General features: G+C 52.0%; 3 pseudogenes; all 3 read left to right on the forward strand.

Moving 5' to 3' along the window:
* The first annotated feature begins 10,227 nt into the window (after positions 1-10,227).
* Positions 10,228-10,677, forward strand: LOC144163837 (baculoviral IAP repeat-containing protein 5 pseudogene; annotated as a pseudogene).
* Positions 10,678-15,977: 5,300 nt separating this feature from the next.
* LOC144164854 (baculoviral IAP repeat-containing protein 5 pseudogene) lies at positions 15,978-16,446 on the forward strand (annotated as a pseudogene).
* A 5,290-nt stretch (positions 16,447-21,736) lies between these two features.
* On the forward strand, positions 21,737-22,205 carry LOC144165948 (baculoviral IAP repeat-containing protein 5 pseudogene; annotated as a pseudogene).
* Positions 22,206-26,287: the final 4,082 nt, after the last annotated feature.

The following is a 26,287-nucleotide window of genomic DNA, read 5'->3' on the forward strand; positions in this document are numbered from 1 at the left end:
CTAAGCTACGCCTAGTTAGTGGCTTGAGGGTCTTTTAGTTTTTATCTAGGGACACCAACAACCGCGGCGTCTAACGAGCGATCTTGCAGTGGTGCGTGCTTTTCGTCCCCAATAATCTTGAAACTCCGCAACTTTCACGTCTCTGGCCGCTTTACTCTCTCGCTTCTGCAGAAATCGCAAATATTTGCAATAAAAGTATGAAAATATTCACCAGTGTCGAACCCTGCTTTTAAATGCAGAGCATTTCAGTAACTCACGATGTCACCCGCGTCGGCGTCCGTAGTCCGCGTCCGCATCGCTCCCCCTGCACTATATAAAAAAATAATACTTGCCGGCGCCAGGTTTCGATCCTACGACTCTGCGGGCGGAACCCAAGGTGCACGGTACTCTACCAACTGAGCCACAAAGCCGACACGGAACGGAAGATTACGAACGTGCCTTATATCCTTGACTCATTCAACCGTCGGCCAGAGGTGCGCCCTCTCCCCCGCGTCCTCCTCGCCTGATGATGATGATGATGATGATGATGATGATGATTAGTGGCTTTCCCTTTGAATCGGGGCGTCGGTTGTCAGCAATCGACTTGCCTGTTTTATTACGTTTACATGCCCTACTCCCAGGTTAACCTATAGATTTGCTTCCTCCCTCCCATTTCTCCCTCTTTTCTGTTTTAAACTCCTCGCCCCCACCCCCCTTTTTTCTCCCCTCGCTGTTCTAAATTCTCGTCCGCATGATTACTCAACCTGCGTACCCATCCCTTCCCTGCTTTTCCTCCACCACCACTCCAGTCGCCTCTTCGCCACCTCTATGGCCTTGAAGTTGAGGTTCCCCCTCGCCCCAAATCCCAAAGCCTCCGCCAGCGTCGTTTCCCCCTCACCCCACGGTGGCCGTATCTCTGTGCAGCTCCTGACAATATGTTCTATAGTTTCTCGATCACTGCCGCAGCATGCACACGTTTCATCCTGCTGCCTGTAGCTACCCGTGTATGCCCGGGTTCTCAGGCACCCTGCCCGTGCCTCGAAGAGCAACGCACTGCCTCTCGTATTGCCATAGAATCCCTCCCTCTTAATTTCCCGTTTCTCTGTCCTATAAGTCTCCAGGGTTTTTTTCGCTTCCATTCTCTCTGCCCACTTCGTCGTCTCTGCTGCCTTTACCTGCTTTTTAACTGTTGTGTAAACCCCGCTTTCCCCTACCGACTTTCCGTACCGCTTGGTCAGCTGTCTGGTCCTCCGTCTCCACCGCGTGTCCACGCTCCTCAAATACAGGTACTTAAACACCCTCGCGGCCCATCTTTCGTCCTCCATGTCACGAAGTCGCTCCTCAAACTTTATCTTGCTCTGCGCCTCCCTCGCCTCGAAAGACGACCAGCCCATATCCCCTTGTACCGCTTCATTTGTAGTTTTACTGTGGGCCCCTAGGGCCAATCTGCCTACCGCCCTCTGATTTACTTCCAGGCCCGCTTGGGTCTCTGACTTCATGCACAGAACCGAATTAGCGAAAGTTAATCCTGGTACCATGACCCCTTTCCAGACTCCCCTTACCACCTCGTATTTGCTGTATCCCCAGAGGGCTCTATGCTTCATTATAGCCGCGTTCCGTCTTCCTTTCGTCTTAAGGTGAGCCTCATGCGCCTGCGTGTAATCTTCGCTGTTGTTCAGCCATACTCCTAAATATTTATACTCTTTCACCAATGGTATTTCTACTTGCTGCACTGATACTGTTTTGTGCTCCTCGCCGTCATTAAAGACCATGATCCCCGATTTTTCTCTGCTAAAGGATAGCCCTAGGTGCGTCGCTTCTTCACCGCATATATCCATCAAGCCCTGCATACTTATCTGGTTGTCCGCCATCAACAATATGTCGTCTGCATACATTAGTCCCGGAACCCGTTGTTCCACCACCTGCCCGTTTTTCATGTAGGATAAGTCGAACCCCATCGTGCTGACTTCTAGCTTCCTTTCTAACCCCGTCATGTAGATCATGAACAGCAGCGGAGAGAGAGGACATCCTTGTTTCAGACCCTTGTAGGTGTATACAGGCCTATTGTATGTTACCCCCTCCCACACTATTTGCACTTGGTTCTCCCGGTATAGCTCCCTGAGTAAGCTAATTAATTCTGCCCCAACTCCCTCGTCCTCCAGGATACTCCAAAGCCGCTCCCTGTCTACATTATCATAAGCCGCTTTAATGTCCAGAAAGGCTAACCACAAAGGTCGGTTTTGCATTTTCGCCACCTCTATGCATTGGCTTAGCACGAATAAGTTGTCGTCTAGTCTTCTGTCTTTTCGAAACCCATTTTGAAGCTCCCCTAATATCCTATTTTCTTCCACCCACTGCTCTAGTTCGAACTTCACTGCCTGCATTGCTAACCTGTACAGCACTGACGTGACGGTTACTGGCCTATACGAGCTTGGGTTTGTCCTGACTCCTTTGCCCTTGTACACTAAGTTCATCCTGCTCATTTGCCACGCGGCTGGTATTGCCTTTTCTTCTATCCTTGTTCTGATGGCTTGCAGTAGCTTTCCCTTGCTCTTTGGTCCTAACTGGTTAATCAACTCCATCGGTATCCCATCCGTGCCTGCCGCGGTATTCTTGGGGACCTTTTCCTCTGCTCTTTTCCATTTCAGCTTGTCCCCATCTATCTCCAGACCTTTCGGCCTACCCGCCGCGACATCTCTGTGTCGCTGCGGGGCCTCTTCATCCACCTTACCGAACTTCTCCGTGATGATTTTGTGCAGGTATGCTAATGCTTCCTCTCCCTTGAGCATCTGTCCCTGCTCGTTTTCTATAGTACCGCCTTCTGTGGGACTCGTACGTTTCCCTAATGCCTGCACATGGTTCCAAAACCTTCTCGGCGCGTCTCTACCCCTTCCTCGTATTTGCGTTACCCATCGCTCGCTGTCCCCCTTTATTTTCGCCTGCACTAATTGCTGCACTTCCTGTTTCATTTGCTTATACTGCTCCCATTTTAGGTCCACCTCCTCCTGATGTCTCCCCATCCTCTTGGCCTGCCTGTGCTCTCTAGACGCCTGTTTACGCCTCTCTATCGCCGCCTTTATTTCTTTGTTCCACCAGCTTTTGGGTGTTTTTTTTCCTCTCCATCGGTTGGACCCCTCTGCCTTGACTATTTTTTCCTGCATAGTCTTGATGAGCCTGTCATATTCCCACTCTTCTCCAGGATTTCTTTCTATGTCAGCCTCAATGCTTTTGGCTATATCCGCAATTTGTTTGCTGTTTAACTTTGTGCGCTGCTCCGGTCGACCCGTTTTTTCGCCCCCCAGTTTCCCAAAACTCAGGTTTATGCGCTTGTGGTCACTGCCCAGACTGTGGCCCCCTTCCTCATCTATGGTCATGCCATCCAACCATTCATAAAGTCCCTCTGAAATAAGGCAGTAGTCAATACTCGACTGTCTCCTACCACACTCCCACGTTATTTGACCCTCGCATTTTTGTTCCCTATTTACTATGATCAGCTTCTGGTACTCACACATATCTAGCATTAGATTTCCGTTGAAGTCGGTGTACCCGTCTAGATCTTCAATGTGGGCGTTCATGTCCCCTACCAATAGTACCTCCCCAGAACGCTTCAAATCTTCGATGTCCTTTTTCAGACACGCCACCAGTTTTTCGTTTTGTTCTTTGCTATCCTTACCCGTCCACAGGTAAGACACCCCTAAAGCCATCTCTCTACCCTCCACTATCCCTTTCATCCACACATGTTCTTTACAGTCTTCTTTCACTCTCTTCCAATTAGTCCCCTGCCGTACCAGCATACCTACTCCTCCGCCTTTTCTCAATCCAGCCGTCCTGTTACAACCTTCCCATACATACTCTCCGATTACCGGAGGTTCCTCCAAGTCCCTCAGGTGCGTCTCGGTCACAGCGTATACCTGGATATCTTCCTCTTCTAGCTGCTTAGTAATCTCCATCCACTTCTCTCTTTTCCTGCCACCCTGCATGTTTATGTACGCGATATTCAGTTTTCCCCCTCTCTTCTTTACACGCCGTCGTCGTCCCTTTCGTTTGTCTGCACCGATCTGCACCGGCCCCGCTATCTCCCTTTGCTCCTTGCATTTGTCTACGCCATCTTCGCAAAGGCCTGTGGGCCCCCTAAAAAAGCCACAGTTCGCGCCGCGTGTCGTCTTCCGATGGCTGCTCCCACCTGCCCGCTGAAATGCACTCCATCACGCTGGAACGCCCTTTGCCGGCCCATCCATCGGACATCCCTGTTGATGTCTACGACAGCGAAACTCAGCTCCTTGCCCAGCTCCCGTATGTCTCGGTTTACCGCCACAACTTCCCTTTCCACATGTACCCCTCTCCCAATTATCTCTGGTACTGTGCTCACGACGACCTGCACATGTGGGCACAGCTCCCGAAGTTCCTTCACCCCCTTTTCTAGCTGCTTGCGCACTCCCGCACCCCTTCCCTGCAGAACGTCATTGGTTCCTCCTGCGATAATCACTAGGTTCTGCCCCTGCATATTTTCCCACATTTTATCCTTTGCTTTTTCTAACACTACCCTGACCGTCTGCCCCGGGAACACGCCAACCTGCACTCTCTCGTCCTCTCTCACCCGGCCTCTAATCTCCATTTCTGAGTACCGCATGTTGGAGTCCCCCGCCACTATCATCATGCGCCTTTCTTCCTTTTCCTGGCTGCCCCCCGGCGCGGCCACCTGCTCCGGCACCGGCTGAGTCAGCGCCAGTCCGGGATCGTCTTCCGGCGTGGCGTCTTTGTTCTCCTCCTTTCCCTTCTCGGGATCAAGCACTGCCGACGCATCTGCCTGGTGACCTGCTTCATCCTTTGTTTGGATGTCACCCTTCGTCGCCATTTTGACCTCCATTTGCGCCAACCTCGCTTCGAGTGCCTTCTTCTGCTCTTTTTCATCCTTCAACTCCTCCTGTAGCTCGCCTACCTGAACTCTGAGCTGCTCCTTTTCTTCCTCGAGCCGGTCGAGTCGCGACGCTAGCACACACACTCTGCACATGAAGTCCTGTCCTTCCGCGTCCTCGACCGACTCGAATCTCGTCTCCTCGAGCGGGTATTCGTGCTCGCATCCCGTGCACATCACACCCGGCTTCTTCCTCTGAGGCATGGTACTGTCCGTCCAAGGCGTGCCCAACTCTGGCTTACTTCAGTGCCGCGTTCTCGCGCGCTCCCTTCCAATCTAAAAGTAAGCCGCAAAGTGCGATTCTCTCCTACAGCATCAATTCTTCTTTCACGAATTACCAAAGCTTACAAACCGCCACGTGCAACAACCGCGCGACACCTCTGGTTCGGTCACTTCCCTACGCTAACTACCGCCCCTTTCAACTAGTCTAACCTACATCTCTCTCTAAAACATGGTCACTCTAAAAAAGGAATAATAAATTTGAAACACTTATCCGTTTTCGTCGTCGATGCCTCCGCCGCGCTCTGTACGTCCGCACCTATCACCTACCTATTTCTCTCCGCTCGCAACGCCCTCTCTCGCCGCGTTCGGTTCGGGCGCACAACAGGTGGGGACGTGCGCAACACCCTCTCTCGCCGCGTTAGGTTCGCGCGCAAGAACAGGTGGGGCGCTCGCATCGTGCTCTCTCGCCGCGGTCGGTTCGCGCTTAAAGCACATATGTCGTTCGCGCGCGCTGCGGTCGCTAACATCTGTGGCGTGATCGTGACGTCAGCATCACGCGTTCGCGTGGTGGCGATTTCGGCGCTATAACACTCTCTGGCGAGGGGCATTGGATTGGATTCGATTGGATTGGCTTGGATTGGCTTGGATTTGGATTGGATTGGATTAAAGTGGATTGTGTTGGGTTGGGTTGCGTCATAGCCGCGCCACGTTGCGTCATAGCAGCTCCACGTTGCGTCATAGCCGCGGCAGGGGGTTCACGGCACGTTTCACCATCGACTTCATCGACAATGTCTACGCTGGAAGACAACAATTACAACAACAACAACCAATACGTAATCCATACGACTTGCAGGCGCCCCCCCCCCCCCCCCGCAGAAATGCTCTCCATTTGATCGTGCCCCTCGCGAGGGGGATGTTTCTTTATGGGAAAGTGTGGAGGGGGCCCGGGGGCACGGAATTTTTTCATTTGTTTGACGGGTTACAAAATAGCTCAAGGTACAGGTCAACAACTGAGATCCCGAAATTTAATACACGCTTGTACTGAAGTGACCAGTCAGTATATTTGAGGGTGTGCGACCGTTCGAAACCTTGAATACTCGGTGAATCGTTTTTTTTATTCCATTTGCAGCACTGTTTCAAATATTTGAAATTTTTGAACCGAAACATCGCGTACACAAAGTGGTTTTTTCACCTTCATAAATTCAACGCACCCTAGGCTGCTGGTAATCGAACCCAAGACAAAGCACGTCCTTGCAACCATGAGTGACCATGAGAGAGAGAGCTTTGTAACCTGGCGCCTGAGAAGTCTTACGGCGTATAAAGCCACGGTGGAATATTATATAGGGGGGGGGGGGTACTAGATGCATAATTGCTTACACAAAACTCGGAAGTAAAAAAAAAAAAACAATACGCGGGCGGATCAGCACCGTATACCGTGCCCTGTCCGCCCGCGTAATTTGTTCCTGCCTCGATTTGAAGCTCAGAGGCGTCGTAAATGGCCCTGTGGAGAGCCATAACGCATGTCACCCCCAAGACTACAGTGCAAGCGTAGTTCTGGCGGAAACTAACTACGGTGCAGTTCTACAAAGGTCGCGTCCGCCCGCCACCAAGCTCGTGGCAAGTGACAACGTGTAAGAAAAGAACTTTTTTCTGACAGCGCCTCATAAATGGCGCTTGATGTTTGAGAGAGAGAGAGAGAGAGAGAGAATAAATATTTCATTTGTCGAGCAGAGGCTGATGAATGGGCCTCGCCCCGTGGAAGGCATCACTATTACGGGATGCCTTGACTTTGGCTGGCTGTCCTTGCTCGGGTCACCAGGCTGAGCTGGCTATCCGGGTCTGGGCTGGCCAGGGAAGCCCTCCACTGCTCGTAAGTGGGATTGGGAATTGGGGCAAGTCCGGAGTACGTTGGCACTCCCATAGTATATTGTAGAGGGTGCCAGGCTGGGGACAGTGAGCCCAGATTAAAGGGTGTTGGGTGGGGAAGATGGAGTGGAGGCGGGTGGCATGTGGGTAGGTATTCGTTTGGAGCCGCCGTCAAGTTGTAGCGTCCTCTCTGGAGAGGCGCCAGTGTGGTGCTTGGAGGCGACGGAGCCACTCAATGGGTGGGGGTTGAACTTGAGGGGGTAAACATTGGCCACTGTCGGTAATGGCTCGGTCTATCAGATCGCGAGCCGCGGCGTGAGCCGCTTCATTGCCGGGGATGGCGGCGTGTCCAGGAGCCCAGACGATGCGGATGTCAGGGGTCGTTGAGAAGTTTTTGAGGATGTGAAGTGCTGACGAAGAAATTCGGCCAATTTGGTAGTTTCGGCAGGCTATCCGCGTATCGGTGAGGATGGTCACTTGGTCAGGGCGGGAAATGGCGGCCAGGGCAATGGCTACTTCTTCGGCGACATCGATTGAGCTTGTGGTAGTAGTTGCGGCATTGATGCATTGGCCAGTATGTGTAACTACACAGGCTGCGTGGCTGGCGCGCCCAGGGTAGGGGGTAGCATCTGTATATAGGGCGGTGGGGTCTTCCCCGTATCGCGCAGTCAGGGCTCGAGCACGGGCAGCCCGGCGGCCAAGCTGGTAGTTGGCGTGCACGCGCATATTGCGAGGGATTGGAGCAAACCGGATGCCATCTCGCATGGTTACAGGAATGCGCTGTTTTTGTTCCCTCGGAGGTATCGGACGGAGTCCTAATGCTGTAAGTACCTGTCGACCTGTGGGAGTCACTTGCAGACACCGTAGCTGAGCTGAATGATGGACTTCTTGCAGCACTTCCCACGTGTTGTAGGAACTACTCCCAAGGCGAGTAGTTTGCGGTTCGCAGTAGCAGTGCATGGGGAGGCCAGGCGCAGTTTTGTACGCTTGGCGAATCATTGTGTTGAGCCGAGCCTTTTCTGTTGTTTTGAGAACGGGGTACGGGGTTCCGTACGTAATGCGGCTAATAAGCAAAGCTTGCAGTATTCTTAGTGCATCTTGCTCTTTAAGGCCTCCACGGCGGTGGGAGATGCGTTGCAGAAGGGGCATCAATTGTGATAGGGTTTTATGTAGCGGGGAAATGGTATGAAGTCCAGAGCCGTTCTGGGGTATAGTGAGACCCAACACTCGCAGGTGCGGGACGCAGGGGATTGGCTGTCCGGCAATGGTGACCTGAGGTTCAGGTATACCTCGAGCAGATTTGTGAGAAGGCCGATTGTGGAGTGGAGGACACAAGAAGAGGCATGCAGTTACACGGGACGAGCGCTAGTCTCTGCTTGTGTCCCCGTCTAGTGCGCTTTTTACCATGTCGAAGTCGTGCAATCAACTGGCCCAAATGTTTACGTTGAATAGTTACTGCGCGATATTTAGAGCCAGTTTTGAGTCCGCCTCCGTCAAATGGAACGGTTTGTCTGCTTCTGCCAGTGGTTCAATAAAGAAATGTTCAGCGCAGTTTTTTTTTTCCTATTTTGTATGATCGACACATTGGTCGACGCGTTGCGCGTGGCGCAGGTTAATCCGTTAAACGGTTTACTCTCCACTAAATAAAGTTCTCTCTCTCTCTCTCTCTCTCTCTCTCTCTCTCTCTCTCTCTCTCTCTCTCTCTCCACGGCCGGTTAGGACACATGTCGCACTGCGCTTGTAACAGAATCTAGGGGCCCTATTCTCGACTGCACAAATTGCCGGCATTTCGCCCATGTTTTTTTGCGTGAGCACGACGTAAGCAATCAGTGACGTGCTACACCTATAGCTATGACGACATGCAGTGTAATTTGACCAGTCACTCATAAAGATCGCTACCAAGGTATCAAATATTGTGCAAGAAAGATTTAAAAACACTCGGCATGTACTATAAAAATTAGGACGGTAGCTGAGGCTGACAAGGAAAACACATTTCTGGAGGTCAAATTTGGAGCGAACACCACAAGGCGATCGAGTAACGTTGATCCAAAAGCTAGCGAAAGGTGGATGTCGAGCTAAAGAACATCACACAATTTTTTTACCGTATCTATTTATTTCTTTCAATCGCTTTTATTAACATAGCTGGGCTCTCTGCTTCAATGCAAGCTTTGTTGCATTATCACCTTCCTTGCCGCCACCGCCGCCACGCCATCGTCTGCTGCTATGTTACAAGTTTATGGCGTGATCACAGAAAAAGACGGCCGCGACCATCGCTTCTATGACACATAAGAGCAGTGAAGCGCTACGCCTGATAACCGCGGAGCGCACCGATGTCGTCGATTCACTCATTCGTCAAGCTGGAATGCAATCAGCGCTGTAATGAACTAAATAGTCACTTTTCATTGTTATTTTTCTCTTGAGTTCGATCATGTGACCCAACAGCTTACTAGGACAAGTATGGACAAATGACACGCATTGGATTTTCTTTGTCATGGAGAGGCTTGTACTGCCCTCTTATGTTGCGGTTACGCCAAACAAATAATTTTTATTTCATTGCCAAACATAAAAGCAAAATACTGCATGTTATTTGTATGTTCCATGATGGCTGACTTGGAATCAGTTGAAACTATAATTTTTTTCGGTAGGAAACATGCTTTAAACAGCGCGCATGCGAAACTGCGCCTGCTGCAAATTGCCGCACATTTCGCGGCGCCGTAAGCCGGGGCAATATTTTGTCCTATTTTGCTTGTATTTTGCGACAAAAACAGCCGCCATTTTCAAGCTGTTACGTAGCATTACGTCATTTTTACGCAGCCTGAAGTTGCCAATGCATGACGTAATCGTTCCCGCCAACTGTTTAAATTACGGCACGCCTTCTCAGCCAATCACAGAGGGGGTGTGTATTACAAGCAGTATTGTTGTTAAATAGCAAAGACAGGCTTACGTAGTCATGTCCGCTGCATTTAGTCTGGTTTTTCATTGCCGGCCAAGAATTATGCGCCTTTAGTAACGAGAAATAAGGCAAACTTTACTGACAGAAGCATCGCAGACGACGAGGACAAGGAACCTTAGAGCGCGTACGGTGATCGCTCGTGGACGAAGACGAAGAGAACGCTCGCGGCGCGGTTCGGCCAGCCGTTTGCTACTACACCACCTCTCATCGGACGCGTCCGGGTCGCATTGCAGCAATATCCTTGCTCTGCGGCTGGCCACGAGCAGTCCGTCTACCCTGCACATCCTGCGCCATGGCCGTCGACCTGGCCCTGAACACCGTGCTGCTGCACCGAACAGACCTCGACATGGACCTGGAGGAAAGCCGACTGGCGTCTTTCGGGCAGTGGCCGCTGACGGACAACTGCAAGTGCACGCCGCAAAGAATGGCGGAAGCCGGCTTCTACCACTGCCCGACCGAGAACAAGCCGGACCTCGTCCGCTGCTACGTGTGCTTCAAGGAGCTGGACGGCTGGGAGCCCGACGACGACCCGTTCGGGGAGCACTCGCGTGCCACCGACTGTGCCTTCGTCCAACTAGGCAAGAAGGAGCAAGAAATGACGCGCCTCGAATACATCAAGCTGCAGTGCGAGCGCGCCAAGAACAGAGCCCGCAAGCTGTACGAAGTGCGCGTGGCTCAACTCGACAGAGCGCAGCGCGAGGTTAAGCACGAACTGGACAAGGTGCGGAGGAACGTCCGTTGAGTGCCGCGTACTACGGACCCTAAGCTACGCCTAGTTAGTGGCTTGAGGGTCTTTTAGTTTTTATCTAGGGACACCAACAACCGCGGCGTCTAACGAGCGATCTTGCAGTGGTGCGTGCTTTTCGTCCCCAATAATCTTGAAACTCCGCAACTTTCACGTCTCTGGCCGCTTTACTCTCTCGCTTCTGCAGAAATCGCAAATATTTGCAATAAAAGTATGAAAATATTCACCAGTGTCGAACCCTGCTTTTAAATGCAGAGCATTTCAGTAACTCACGAAGTCACCCGCGTCGGCGTCCGTAGTCCGCGTCCGCATCGCTCCCCCTGCACTATATAAAAAAATAATACTTGCCGGCGCCAGGTTTCGATCCTACGACTCTGCGGGCGGAACGCAAGGTGCACGGTACTCTACCAACTGAGCCACAAAGCCGACACAGAACGGAAGATTACGAACGTGCCTTATATCCTTGACTCATTCAACCGTCGGCCAGAGGTGCGCCCTCTCCCCCGCGTCCTCCTCGCCTTCTCTCCGCTCGCAACGCCCTCTCTCGCCGCGTTCGGTTCGGGCGCACAACAGGTGGGGACGTGCGCAACGCCCTCTCTCGCCGCGTTAGGTTCGCGCGCAAGAACAGGTGGGGCGCTCGCATCGTGCTCTCTCGCCGCGGTCGGTTCGCGCTTAAAGCACATATGTCGTTCGCGCGCGCTGCGGTCGCTAACATCTGTGGCGTGATCGTGACGTCAGCATCACGCGTTCGCGTGGTGGCGATTTCGGCGCTATAACACTCTCTGGCGAGGGGCATTGGATTGGATTCGATTGGATTGGCTTGGATTGGCTTGGATTTGGATTGGATTGGATTAAAGTGGATTGTGTTGGGTTGGGTTGCGTCATAGCGACGCCACGTTGCGTCATAGCAGCTCCACGTTGCGTCATAGCCGCGGCAGGGGGTTCACGGCACGTTTCACCATCGACTTCATCGACAATGTCTACGCTGGAAGACAACAATTACAACAACAACAACCAATACGTAATCCATACGACGTGCAGGCGCGCCCCCCCCCCCCCCCCGCAGAAATGCTCTCCATTTGATCGTGCCCCTCGCGAGGGGGATGTTTCTTTATGGGAAAGTGTGAAGGGGGCCCGGGGGCACGGAATTTTTTCATTTGTTTGACGGGTTACAAAATAGCTCAAGGTACAGGTCAACAACTGAGATCCCAAAATTTAATACACGCTTGTACTGAAGTGACCAGTCAGTATATTTGAGGGTGTGCGACCGTTCGAAACCTTGAATACTCGGTGAATCGTTTTTTTTATTCCATTTGCAGCACTGTTTCAAATATTTGAAATTTTTGAACCGAAACATCGCGTACACAAAGTGGTTTTTTCACCTTCATAAATTCAACGCACCCTAGGCTGCTGGTAATCGAACCCAAGACAAAGCACGTCCTTGCAACCATGAGTGACCATGAGAGAGAGAGCTTTGTAACCTGGCGCCTGAGAAGTCTTACGGCGTATAAAGCCACGGTGGAATATTATATAGGGGGGGGGGGTACTAGATGCATAATTGCTTACACAAAACTCGGAAGTAAAAAAAAAAAACAATACGCGGGCGGATCAGCACCGTATACCGTGCCCTGTCCGCCCGCGTAATTTGTTCCTGCCTCGATTTGAAGCTCAGAGGCGTCGTAAATGGCCCTGTGGAGAGCCATAACGCATGTCACCCCCAAGACTACAGTGCAAGCGTAGTTCTGGCGGAAACTAACTACGGTGCAGTTCTACAAAGGTCGCGTCCGCCAGCCACCAAGCTCGTGGCAAGTGACAACGTGTAAGAAAAGAACTTTTTTCTGACAGCGCCTCATAAATGGCGCTTGATGTTCGAGAGAGAGAGAGAGAGAGAGAGAGAGAGAGAATAAATATTTCATTTGTCGAGCAGAGGCTGATGAATGGGCCTCGCCCCGTGGAAGGCATCACTATTACGGGATGCCTTGACTTTGGCTGGCTGTCCTTGCTCGGGTCACCAGGCTGAGCTGGCTATCCGGGTCTGGGCTGGCCAGGGAAGCCCTCCACTGCTCGTAAGTGGGATTGGGAATTGGGGCAAGTCCGGAGTACGTTGGCACTCCCATAGTATATTGTAGAGGGTGCCAGGCTGGGGACCGTGAGCCCAGATTAAAGGGTGTTGGGTGGGGAAGATGGAGTGGAGGCGGGTGGCATGTGGGTAGGTATTCGTTTGGAGCCGCCGTCAAGTTGTAGCGTCCTCTCTGGAGAGGCGCCAGTGTGGTGCTTGGAGGCGACGGAGCCACTCAATGGGTGGGGGTTGAACTTGAGGGGGTAAACATTGGCCACTGTCGGTAATGGCTCGGTCTATCAGATCGCGAGCCGCGGCGTGAGCCGCTTCATTGCCGGGGATGGCGGCGTGTCCAGGAGCCCAGACGATGCGGATGTCAGGGGTCGTTGAGAAGTTTTTGAGGATGTGAAGTGCTGACGAAGAAATTCGGCCAATTTGGTAGTTTCGGCAGGCTATCTGCGTATCGGTGAGGATGGTCACTTGGTCAGGGCGGGAAATGGCGGCCAGGGCAATGGCTACTTCTTCGGCGACATCGATTGAGCTTGTGGTAGTAGTTGCGGCATTGATGCATTGGCCAGTATGTGTAACTACACAGGCTGCGTGGCTGGCGCGCCCAGGGTAGGGGGTAGCATCTGTATATAGGGCGGTGGGGTCTTCCCCGTATCGCGCAGTCAGGGCTCGAGCACGGGCAGCCCGGCGGCCAAGCTGGTAGTTGGCGTGCACGCGCATATTGCGAGGGATTGGAGCAAACCGGATGCCATCTCGCATGGTTACAGGAATGCGCTGTTTTTGTTCCCTCGGAGGTATCGGACGGAGTCCTAATGCTGTAAGTACCTGTCGACCTGTGGGAGTCACTTGCAGACACCGTAGCTGAGCTGAATGATGGACTTCTTGCAGCACTTCCCACGTGTTGTAGGAACTACTCCCAAGGCGAGTAGTTTGCGGTTCGCAGTAGCAGTGCATGGGGAGGCCAGGCGCAGTTTTGTACGCTTGGCGAATCATTGTGTTGAGCCGAGCCTTTTCTGTTGTTTTGAGAACGGGGTACGGGGTTCCGTACGTAATGCGGCTAATAAGCAAAGCTTGCAGTATTCTTAGTGCATCTTGCTCTTTAAGGCCTCCACGGCGGTGGGAGATGCGTTGCAGAAGGGGCATCAATTGTGATAGGGTTTTATGTAGCGGGGAAATGGTATGAAGTCCAGAGCCGTTCTGGGGTATAGTGAGACCCAACACTCGCAGGTGCGGGACGCAGGGGATTGGCTGTCCGGCAATGGTGACCTGAGGTTCAGGTATACCTCGAGCAGATTTGTGAGAAGGCCGATTGTGGAGTGGAGGACACAAGAAGAGGCATGCAGTTACACGGGACGAGCGCTAGTCTCTGCTTGTGTCCCCGTCTAGTGCGCTTTTTACCATGTCGAAGTCGTGCAATCAACTGGCCCAAATGTTTACGTTGAATAGTTACTGCGCGATATTTAGAGCCAGTTTTGAGTCCGCCTCCGTCAAATGGAACGGTTTGTCTGCTTCTGCCAGTGGTTCAATAAAGAAATGTTCAGCGCAGTTTTTTGTTTCCTATTTTGTATGATCGACACATTGGTCGACGCGTTGCGCGTGGCGCAGGTTAATCCGTTAAACGGTTTACTCTCCACTAAATAAAGTTCTCTCTCTCTCTCTCTCTCTCTCTCTCTCTCTCTCTCTCTCTCTCTCCACGGCCGGTTAGGACACATGTCGCACTGCGCTTGTAACAGAATCTAGGGGCCCTATTCTCGACTGCACAAATTGCCGGCATTTCGCCCATGTTTTTTTACGTGAGCACGACGTAAGCAATCAGTGACGTGCTACACCTATAGCTATGACGACATGCAGTGTAATTTGACCAGTCACTCATAAAGATCGCTACCAAGGTATCAAATATTGTGCAAGAAAGATTTAAAAACACTCGGCATGTACTATAAAAATTAGGACGGTAGCTGAGGCTGACAAGGAAAACACATTTCTGGAGGTCAAATTTGGAGCGAACACCACAAGGCGATCGAGTAACGTTGATCCAAAAGCTAGCGAAAGGTGGATGTCGAGCTAAAGAACATCACACAATTTTTTTACCGTATCTATTTATTTCTTTCAATCGCTTTTATTAACATAGCTGGGCTCTCTGCTTCAATGCAAGCTTTGTTGCATTATCACCTTCCTTGCCGCCACCGCCGCCACGCCATCGTCTGCTGCTGTTACAAGTTTATGGCGTGATCACAGAAAAAGACGGCCGCGACCATCGCTTCTATGACACATAAGAACAGTGAAGCGCTACGCCTGATAACCGCGGAGCGCACCGATGTCGTCGATTCACTCATTCGTCAAGCTGGAATGCAATCAGCGCTGTAATGAACTAAATAGTCACTTTTCATTGTTATTTTTCTCTTGAGTTCGATCATGTGACCCAACAGCTTACTAGGACAAGTATGGACAAATGACACGCATTGGATTTTCTTTGTCATGGAGAGGCTTGTACTGCCCTCTTATGTTGCGGTTACGCCAAACAAATAATTTTTATTTCATTGCCAAACATGAAAGCAAAATACTGCATGTTATTTGTATGTTCCATGATGGCTGACTTGGAATCAGTTGAAACTATAATTTTTTTCGGTAGGAAACATGCTTTAAACAGCGCGCATGCGAAACTGCGCCTGCTGCAAATTGCCGCACATTTCGCGGCGCCGTAAGCCGGGGCAATATTTTGCCCTATTTTGCTTGTATTTTGCGACAAAAACAGCCGCCATTTTCAAGCTGTTACGTAGCATTACGTCATTTTTACGCAGCCTGAAGTTGCCAATGCATGACGTAATCGTTCCCGCCAACTGTTTAAATTACGGCACGCCTTCTCAGCCAATCACAGAGGGGGTGTGTATTACAAGCAGTATTGTTGTTAAATAGCAAAGACAGGCTTACGTAGTCATGTCCGCTGCATTTAGTCTGGTTTTTCATTGCCGGCCAAGAATTATGCGCCTTTAGTAACGAGAAATAAGGCAAACTTTACTGACAGAAGCATCGCAGACGACGAGGACAAGGAACCTTAGAGCGCGTACGGTGATCGCTCGTGGACGAAGACGAAGAGAACGCTCGCGGCGCGGTTCGGCCAGCCGTTTGCTACTACACCACCTCTCATCGGACGCGTCCGGGTCGCATTGCAGCAATATCCTTGCTCTGCGGCTGGCCACGAGCAGTCCGTCTACCCTGCACATCCTGCGCCATGGCCGTCGACCTGGCCCTGAACACCGTGCTGCTGCACCGAACAGACCTCGACATGGACCTGGAGGAAAGCCGACTGGCGTCTTTCGGGCAGTGGCCGCTGACGGACAACTGCAAGTGCACGCCGCAAAGAATGGCGGAAGCCGGCTTCTACCACTGCCCGACCGAGAACAAGCCGGACCTCGTCCGCTGCTACGTGTGCTTCAAGGAGCTGGACGGCTGGGAGCCCGACGACGACCCGTTCGGGGAGCACTCGCGTGCCACCGACTGTGCCTTCGTCCAACTAGGCAAGAAGGAGCAAGAAATGACGCGCCTCGAATACATCAAGCTGCAGTGCGAGCGCGCCAAGAACAGAGCCCGCAAGCTGTACGAAGTGCGCGTGGCTCAACTCGACAGAGCGCAGCGCGAGGTTAAGCACGAACTGGACAAGGTGCGGAGGAACGTCCGTTGAGTGCCGCGTACGACGGACCCTAAGCTACGCCTAGTTAGTGGCTTGAGGGTCTTTTAGTTTTTATCTAGGGACACCAACAACCGCGGCGTCTAACGAGCGATCTTGCAGTGGTGCGTGCTTTTCGTCCCCAATAATCTTGAAACTCCGCAACTTTCACGTCTCTGGCCGCTTTACTCTCTCGCTTCTGCAGAAATCGCAAATATTTGCAATAAAAGTATGAAAATATTCACCAGTGTCGAACCCTGCTTTTAAATGCAGAGCATTTCAGTAACTCACGATGTCACCCGCGTCGGCGTCCGTAGTCCGCGTCCGCATCGCTCCCCCTGCACTATATAAAAAAATAATACTTGCCGGCGCCAGGTTTCGATCCTACGACTCTGCGGGCGGAACGCAAGGTGCACGGTACTCTACCAACTGAGCCACAAAGCCGACACAGAACGGAAGATTACGAACGTGCCTTATATCCTTGACTCATTCAACCGTCGGCCAGAGGTGCGCCCTCTCCCCCGCGTCCTCCTCGCCTTCTCTCCGCTCGCAACGCCCTCTCTCGCCGCGTTCGGTTCGGGCGCACAACAGGTGGGGACGTGCGCAACGCCCTCTCTCGCCGCGTTAGGTTCGCGCGCAAGAACAGGTGGGGCGCTCGCATCGTGCTCTCTCGCCGCGGTCGGTTCGCGCTTAAAGCACATATGTCGTTCGCGCGCGCTGCGGTCGCTAACATCTGTGGCGTGATCGTGACGTCAGCATCACGCGTTCGCGTGGGGGCGATTTCGGCGCTATAACACTCTCTGGCGAGGGGCATTGGATTGGATTCGATTGGATTGGCTTGGATTGGCTTGGATTTGGATTGGATTGGATTAAAGTGGATTGTGTTGGGTTGGGTTGCGTCATAGCGACGCCACGTTGCGTCATAGCAGCTCCACGTTGCGTCATAGCCGCGGCAGGGGGTTCACGGCACGTTTCACCATCGACTTCATCGACAATGTCTACGCTGGAAGACAACAATTACAACAACAACAACCAATACGTAATCCATACGACTTGCAGGCGCGCCCCCCCCCCCCGCAGAAATGCTCTCCATTTGATCGTGCCCCTCGCGAGGGGGATGTTTCTTTATGGGAAAGTGTGAAGGGGGCCCGGGGGCACGGAATTTTTTCATTTGTTTGACGGGTTACAAAATAGCTCAAGGTACAGGTCAACAACTGAGATCCCAAAATTTAATACACGCTTGTACTGAAGTGACCAGTCAGTATATTTGAGGGTGTGCGACCGTTCGAAACCTTGAATACTCGGTGAATCGTTTTTTTTTATTCCATTTGCAGCACTGTTTCAAATATTTGAAATTTTTGAACCGAAACATCGCGTACACAAAGTGGTTTTTTCACCTTCATAAATTCAACGCACCCTAGGCTGCTGGTAATCGAACCCAAGACAAAGCACGTCCTTGCAACCATGAGTGACCATGAGAGAGAGAGCTTTGTAACCTGGCGCCTGAGAAGTCTTACGGCGTATAAAGCCACGGTGGAATATTATATAGGGGGGGGGGGGTACTAGATGCATAATTGCTTACACAAAACTCGGAAGTAAAAAAAAAAAACAATACGCGGGCGGATCAGCACCGTATACCGTGCCCTGTCCGCCCGCGTAATTTGTTCCTGCCTCGATTTGAAGCTCAGAGGCGTCGTAAATGGCCCTGTGGAGAGCCATAACGCATGTCACCCCCAAGACTACAGTGCAAGCGTAGTTCTGGCGGAAACTAACTACGGTGCAGTTCTACAAAGGTCGCGTCCGCCCGCCACCAAGCTCGTGGCAAGTGACAACGTGTAAGAAAAGAACTTTTTTCTGACAGCGCCTCATAAATGGCGCTTGATGTTCGAGAGAGAGAGAGAGAGAGAGAGAGAATAAATATTTCATTTGTCGAGCAGAGGCTGATGAATGGGCCTCGCCCCGTGGAAGGCATCACTATTACGGGATGCCTTGACTTTGGCTGGCTGTCCTTGCTCGGGTCACCAGGCTGAGCTGGCTATCCGGGTCTGGGCTGGCCAGGGAAGCCCTCCACTGCTCGTAAGTGGGATTGGGAATTGGGGCAAGTCCGGAGTACGTTGGCACTCCCATAGTATATTGTAGAGGGTGCCAGGCTGGGGACCGTGAGCCCAGATTAAAGGGTGTTGGGTGGGGAAGATGGAGTGGAGGCGGGTGGCATGTGGGTAGGTATTCGTTTGGAGCCGCCGTCAAGTTGTAGCGTCCTCTCTGGAGAGGCGCCAGTGTGGTGCTTGGAGGCGACGGAGCCACTCAATGGGTGGGGGTTGAACTTGAGGGGGTAAACATTGGCCACTGTCGGTAATGGCTCGGTCTATCAGATCGCGAGCCGCGGCGTGAGCGCTTCATTGCCGGGGATGGCGGCGTGTCCAGGAGCCCAGACGATGCGGATGTCAGGGGTCGTTGAGAAGTTTTAGAGGATGTGAAGTGCTGACGAAGAAATTCGGCCAATTTGGTAGTTTCGGCAGGCTATCTGCGTATCGGTGAGGATGGTCACTTGGTCAGGGCGGGAAATGGCGGCCAGGGCAATGGCTACTTCTTCGGCGACATCGATTGAGCTTGTGGTAGTAGTTGCGGCATTGATGCATTGGCCAGTATGTGTAACTACACAGGCTGCGTGGCTGGCGCGCCCAGGGTAGGGGGTAGCATCTGTATATAGGGCGGTGGGGTCTTCCCCGTATCGCGCAGTCAGGGCTCGAGCACGGGCAGCCCGGCGGCCAAGCTGGTAGTTGGCGTGCACGCGCATATTGCGAGGGATTGGAGCAAACCGGATGCCATCTCGCATGGTTACAGGAATGCGCTGTTTTTGTTCCCTCGGAGGTATCGGACGGAGTCCTAATGCTGTAAGTACCTGTCGACCTGTGGGAGTCACTTGCAGACACCGTAGCTGAGCTGAATGATGGACTTCTTGCAGCACTTCCCACGTGTTGTAGGAACTACTCCCAAGGCGAGTAGTTTGCGGTTCGCAGTAGCAGTGCATGGGGAGGCCAGGCGCAGTTTTGTACGCTTGGCGAATCATTGTGTTGAGCCGAGCCTTTTCTGTTGTTTTGAGAACGGGGTACGGGGTTCCGTACGTAATGCGGCTAATAAGCAAAGCTTGCAGTATTCTTAGTGCATCTTGCTCTTTAAGGCCTCCACGGCGGTGGGAGATGCGTTGCAGAAGGGGCATCAATTGTGATAGGGTTTTATGTAGCGGGGAAATGGTATGAAGTCCAGAGCCGTTCTGGGGTATAGTGAGACCCAACACTCGCAGGTGCGGGACGCAGGGGATTGGCTGTCCGGCAATGGTGACCTGAGGTTCAGGTATACCTCGAGCAGATTTGTGAGAAGGCCGATTGTGGAGTGGAGGACACAAGAAGAGGCATGCAGTTACACGGGACGAGCGCTAGTCTCTGCTTGTGTCCCCGTCTAGTGCGCTTTTTACCATGTCGAAGTCGTGCAATCAACTGGCCCAAATGTTTACGTTGAATAGTTACTGCGCGATATTTAGAGCCAGTTTTGAGTCCGCCTCCGTCAAATGGAACGGTTTGTCTGCTTCTGCCAGTGGTTCAATAAAGAAATGTTCAGCGCAGTTTTTTTTTTCCTATTTTGTATGATCGACACATTGGTCGACGCGTTGCGCGTGGCGCAGGTTAATCCGTTAAACGGTTTACTCTCCACTAAATAAAGTTCTCTCTCTCTCTCTCTCTCTCTCTCTCTCTCTCTCTCTCTCTCTCTCTCTCTCTCTCTCTCTCCACGGCCGGTTAGGACACATGTCGCACTGCGCTTGTAACAGAATCTAGGGGCCCTATTCTCGACTGCACAAATTGCCGGCATTTCGCCCATGTTTTTTTACGTGAGCACGACGTAAGCAATCAGTGACGTGCTACACCTATAGCTATGACGACATGCAGTGTAATTTGACGAGTCACTCATAAAGATCGCTACCAAGGTATCAAATATTGTGCAAGAAAGATTTAAAAACACTCGGCATGTACTATAAAAATTAGGACGGTAGCTGAGGCTGACAAGGAAAACACATTTCTGGAGGTCAAATTTGGAGCGAACACCACAAGGCGATCGAGTAACGTTGATCCAAAAGCTAGCGAAAGGTGGATGTCGAGCTAAAGAACATCACACAATTTTTTTACCGTATCTATTTATTTCTTTCAATCGCTTTTATTAACATAGCTGGGCTCTCTGCTTCAATGCAAGCTTTGTTGCATTATCACCTTCCTTGCCGCCACCGCCGCCACGCCATCGTCTGCTGCTATGTTACAAGTTTATGGCGTGATCACAGAAAAAGACGGCCGCGACCATCGCTTCTATGACACATAAGAGCAGTGAAGCGCTACGCCTGATAACCGCGGAGCGCACCGATGTCGTCGATTCACTCATTCGTCAAGCTGGAATGCAATCAGCGCTGTAATGAACTAAATAGTCACTTTTCATTGTTATTTTTCTCTTGAGTTCGATCATGTGACCCAACAGCTTACTAGGACAAGTATGGACAAATGACACGCATTGGATTTTCTTTGTCATGGAGAGGCTTGTACTGCCCTCTTATGTTGCGGTTACGCCAAACAAATAATTTTTATTTCATTGCCAAACATAAAAGCAAAATACTGCATGTTATTTGTATGTTCCATGATGGCTGACTTGGAATCAGTTGAAACTATAATTTTTTTCGGTAGGAAACATGCTTTAAACAGCGCGCATGCGAAACTGCGCCTGCTGCAAATTGCCGCACATTTCGCGGCGCCGTAAGCCGGGGCAATATTTTGCCCTATTTTGCTTGTATTTTGCGACAAAAACAGCCGCCATTTTCAAGCTGTTACGTAGCATTACGTCATTTTTACGCAGCCTGAAGTTGCCAATGCATGACGTAATCGTTCCCGCCAACTGTTTAAATTACGGCACGCCTTCTCAGCCAATCACAGAGGGGGTGTGTATTACAAGCAGTATTGTTGTTAAATAGCAAAGACAGGCTTACGTAGTCATGTCCGCTGCATTTAGTCTGGTTTTTCATTGCCGGCCAAGAATTATGCGCCTTTAGTAACGAGAAATAAGGCAAACTTTACTGAACGAAGCATCGCAGACGACGAGGACAAGGAACCTTAGAGCGCGTACGGTGATCGCTCGTGGACGAAGACGAAGAGAACGCTCGCGGCGCGGTTCGGCCAGCCGTTTGCTACTACACCACCTCTCATCGGACGCGTCCGGGTCGCATTGCAGCAATATCCTTGCTCTGCGGCTGGCCACGAGCAGTCCGTCTACCCTGCACATCCTGCGCCATGGCCGTCGACCTGGCCCTGAACACCGTGCTGCTGCACCGAACAGACCTCGACATGGACCTGGAGGAAAGCCGACTGGCGTCTTTCGGGCAGTGGCAGCTGACGGACAACTGCAAGTGCACGCCGCAAAGAATGGCGGAAGCCGGCTTCTACCACTGCCCGACCGAGAACAAGCCGGACCTCGTCCGCTGCTACGTGTGCTTCAAGGAGCTGGACGGCTGGGAGCCCGACGACGACCCGTTCGGGGAGCACTCGCGTGCCACCGACTGTGCCTTCGTCCAACTAGGCAAGAAGGAGCAAGAAATGACGCGCCTCGAATACATCAAGCTGCAGTGCGAGCGCGCCAAGAACAGAGCCCGCAAGCTGTACGAAGTGCGCGTGGCTCAACTCGACAGAGCGCAGCGCGAGGTTAAGCACGAACTGGACAAGGTGCGGAGGAACGTCCGTTGAGTGCCGCGTACGACGGACCCTAAGCTACGCCTAGTTAGTGGCTTGAGGGTCTTTTAGTTTTTATCTAGGGACACCAACAACCGCGGCGTCTAACGAGCGATCTTGCAGTGGTGCGTGCTTTTCGTCCCCAATAATCTTGAAACTCCGCAACTTTCACGTCTCTGGCCGCTTTATTCTCTCGCTTCTGCAGAAATCGCAAATATTTGCAATAAAAGTATGAAAATATTCACCAGTGTCGAACCCTGCTTTTAAATGCAGAGCATTTCAGTAACTCACGATGTCACCCGCGTCGGCGTCTGTAGTCCGCGTCCGCATCGCTCCCCCTGCACTATATAAAAAAATAATACTTGCCGGCGCCAGGTTTCGATCCTACGACTCTGCGGGCGGAACGCAAGGTGCACGGTACTCTACCAACTGAGCCACAAAGCCGACACAGAACGGAAGATTACGAACGTGCCTTATATCCTTGACTCATTCAACCGTCGGCCAGAGGTGCGCCCTCTCCCCCGCGTCCTCCTCGCCTTCTCTCCGCTCGCAACGCCCTCTCTCGCCGCGTTCGGTTCGGGCGCACAACAGGTGGGGACGTGCGCAACACCCTCTCTCGCCGCGTTAGGTTCGCGCGCAAGAACAGGTGGGGCGCTCGCATCGTGCTCTCTCGCCGCGGTCGGTTCGCGCTTAAAGCACATATGTCGTTCGCGCGCGCTGCGGTCGCTAACATCTGTGGCGTGATCGTGACGTCAGCATCACGCGTTCGCGTGGTGGCGATTTCGGCGCTATAACACTCTCTGGCGAGGGGCATTGGATTGGATTCGATTGGATTGGCTTGGATTGGCTTGGATTTGGATTGGATTGGATTAAAGTGGATTGTGTTGGGTTGGGTTGCGTCATAGCCGCGCCACGTTGCGTCATAGCAGCTCCACGTTGCGTCATAGCCGCGGCAGGGGGTTCACGGCACGTTTCACCATCGACTTCATCGACAATGTCTACGCTGGAAGACAACAATTACAACAACAACAACCAATACGTAATCCATACGACTTGCAGGCGCGCCCCCCCCCCCCCGCAGAAATGCTCTCCATTTGATCGTGCCCCTCGCGAGGGGGATGTTTCTTTATGGGAAAGTGTGAAGGGGGCCCGGGGGCACGGAATTTTTTCATTTGTTTGACGGGTTACAAAATAGCTCAAGGTACAGGTCAACAACTGAGATCCCAAAATTTAATACACGCTTGTACTGAAGTGACCAGTCAGTATATTTGAGGGTGTGCGACCGTTCGAAACCTTGAATACTCGGTGAATCGTTTTTTTTATTCCATTTGCAGCACTGTTTCAAATATTTGAAATTTTTGAACCGAAACATCGCGTACACAAAGTGGTTTTTTCACCTTCATAAATTCAACGCACCCTAGGCTGCTGGTAATCGAACCCAAGACAAAGCACGTCCTTGCAACCATGAGTGACCATGAGAGAGAGAGCTTTGTAACCTGGCGCCTGAGAAGTCTTACGGCGTATAAAGCCACGGTGGAATATTATATAGGGGGGGGGGGGGTACTAGATGCATAATTGCTTACACAAAACTCGGAAGTAAAAAAAAAAAACAATACGCGGGCGGATCAGCACCGTATACCGTGCCCTGTCCGCCCGCGTAATTTGTTCCTGCCTCGATTTGAAGCTCAGAAGCGTCGTAAATGGCCCTGTGGAGAGCCATAACGCATGTCACCCCCAAGACTACAGTGCAAGCGTAGTTCTGGCGGAAACTAACTACGGTGCAGTTCTACAAAGGTCGCGTCCGCCCGCCACCAAGCTTGTGGCAAGTGACAACGTGTAAGAAAAGAACTTTTTTCTGACAGCGCCTCATAAATGGCGCTTGATGTTCGAGAGAGAGAGAGAGAGAGAGAGAATAAATATTTCATTTGTCGAGCAGAGGCTGATGAATGGGCCTCGCCCCGTGGAAGGCATCACTATTACGGGATGCCTTGACTTTGGCTGGCTGTCCTTGCTCGGGTCACCAGGCTGAGCTGGCTATCCGGGTCTGGGCTGGCCAGGGAAGCCCTCCACTGCTCGTAAGTGGGATTGGGAATTGGGGCAAGTCCGGAGTACGTTGGCACTCCCATAGTATATTGTAGAGGGTGCCAGGCTGGGGACAGTGAGCCCAGATTAAAGGGTGTTGGGTGGGGAAGATGGAGTGGAGGCGGGTGGCATGTGGGTAGGTATTCGTTTGGAGCCGCCGTCAAGTTGTAGCGTCCTCTCTGGAGAGGCGCCAGTGTGGTGCTTGGAGGCGACGGAGCCACTCAATGGGTGGGGGTTGAACTTGAGGGGGTAAACATTGGCCACTGTCGGTAATGGCTCGGTCTATCAGATCGCGAGCCGCGGCGTGAGCCGCTTCATTGCCGGGGATGGCGGCGTGTCCAGGAGCCCAGACGATGCGGATGTCAGGGGTCGTTGAGAAGTTTTTGAGGATGTGAAGTGCTGACGAAGAAATTCGGCCAATTTGGTAGTTTCGGCAGGCTATCTGCGTATCGGTGAGGATGGTCACTTGGTCAGGGCGGGAAATGGCGGCCAGGGCAATGGCTACTTCTTCGGCGACATCGATTGAGCTTGTGGTAGTAGTTGCGGCATTGATGCATTGGCCAGTATGTGTAACTACACAGGCTGCGTGGCTGGCGCGCCCAGGGTAGGGGGTAGCATCTGTATATAGGGCGGTGGGGTCTTCCCCGTATCGCGCAGTCAGGGCTCGAGCACGGGCAGCCCGGCGGCCAAGCTGGTAGTTGGCGTGCACGCGCATATTGCGAGGGATTGGAGCAAACCGGATGCCATCTCGCATGGTTACAGGAATGCGCTGTTTTTGTTCCCTCGGAGGTATCGGACGGAGTCCTAATGCTGTAAGTACCTGTCGACCTGTGGGAGTCACTTGCAGACACCGTAGCTGAGCTGAATGATGGACTTCTTGCAGCACTTCCCACGTGTTGTAGGAACTACTCCCAAGGCGAGTAGTTTGCGGTTCGCAGTAGCAGTGCATGGGGAGGCCAGGCGCAGTTTTGTACGCTTGGCGAATCATTGTGTTGAGCCGAGCCTTTTCTGTTGTTTTGAGAACGGGGTACGGGGTTCCGTACGTAATGCGGCTAATAAGCAAAGCTTGCAGTATTCTTAGTGCATCTTGCTCTTTAAGGCCTCCACGGCGGTGGGAGATGCGTTGCAGAAGGGGCATCAATTGTGATAGGGTTTTATGTAGCGGGGAAATGGTATGAAGTCCAGAGCCGTTCTGGGGTATAGTGAGACCCAACACTCGCAGGTGCGGGACGCAGGGGATTGGCTGTCCGGCAATGGTGACCTGAGGTTCAGGTATACCTCGAGCAGATTTGTGAGAAGGCCGATTGTGGAGTGGAGGACACAAGAAGAGGCATGCAGTTACACGGGACGAGCGCTAGTCTCTGCTTGTGTCCCCGTCTAGTGCGCTTTTTACCATGTCGAAGTCGTGCAATCAACTGGCCCAAATGTTTACGTTGAATAGTTACTGCGCGATATTTAGAGCCAGTTTTGAGTCTGCCTCCGTCAAATGGAACAGTTTGTCTGCTTCTGCCAGTGGTTCAATAAAGAAATGTTCAGCGCAGTTTTTTTTTTTTTCCTATTTTGTATGACCGATACATTGGTCGACGCGTTGCGCGTGGCGCCGATTGATCCGTTAAACGGTTTACTTTCCACTAAATAAAGCTTTCTCTCTCTCTCTCTCTCTCTCTCTCTCTCTCTCTCTCTCTTTACGGCCGGTTAGGACACATGGCGCACTGCGCTTGTAACAGAATCTAGGGGCCCTATTCTCGACTGCACGAATTGCCGGCATTTCGCCCATGTTTTTTTGCGTAAGCACGACGTAAGCAATCAGTGACGTGCTGCACCTATAGCTATTACGACATGCAGTGTCATTTCACGAGTCACTCATAAAGATCGCTACCAAGGTATCAAATATTGTGCAAGAAAGATTTAAAAACACTCGGCATGTACTATAAAAATTAGGACGGTAGCTGAGGCTGACAAGGAAAACACATTTCTGGAGGTCAAATTTGGAGCGAACACCACAAGGCGATCGAGTAACGTTGATCCAAAAGC

The sequence above is a fragment of the Haemaphysalis longicornis genome, unplaced genomic scaffold (genome assembly GCF_048455015.1).
Source record: "Haemaphysalis longicornis isolate Haplotype H1 unplaced genomic scaffold, Haemaphysalis longicornis Haplotype H1 scaffold_1, whole genome shotgun sequence".
In the NCBI taxonomy this organism is placed as follows: Eukaryota; Metazoa; Arthropoda; class Arachnida; order Ixodida; family Ixodidae; genus Haemaphysalis; species Haemaphysalis longicornis.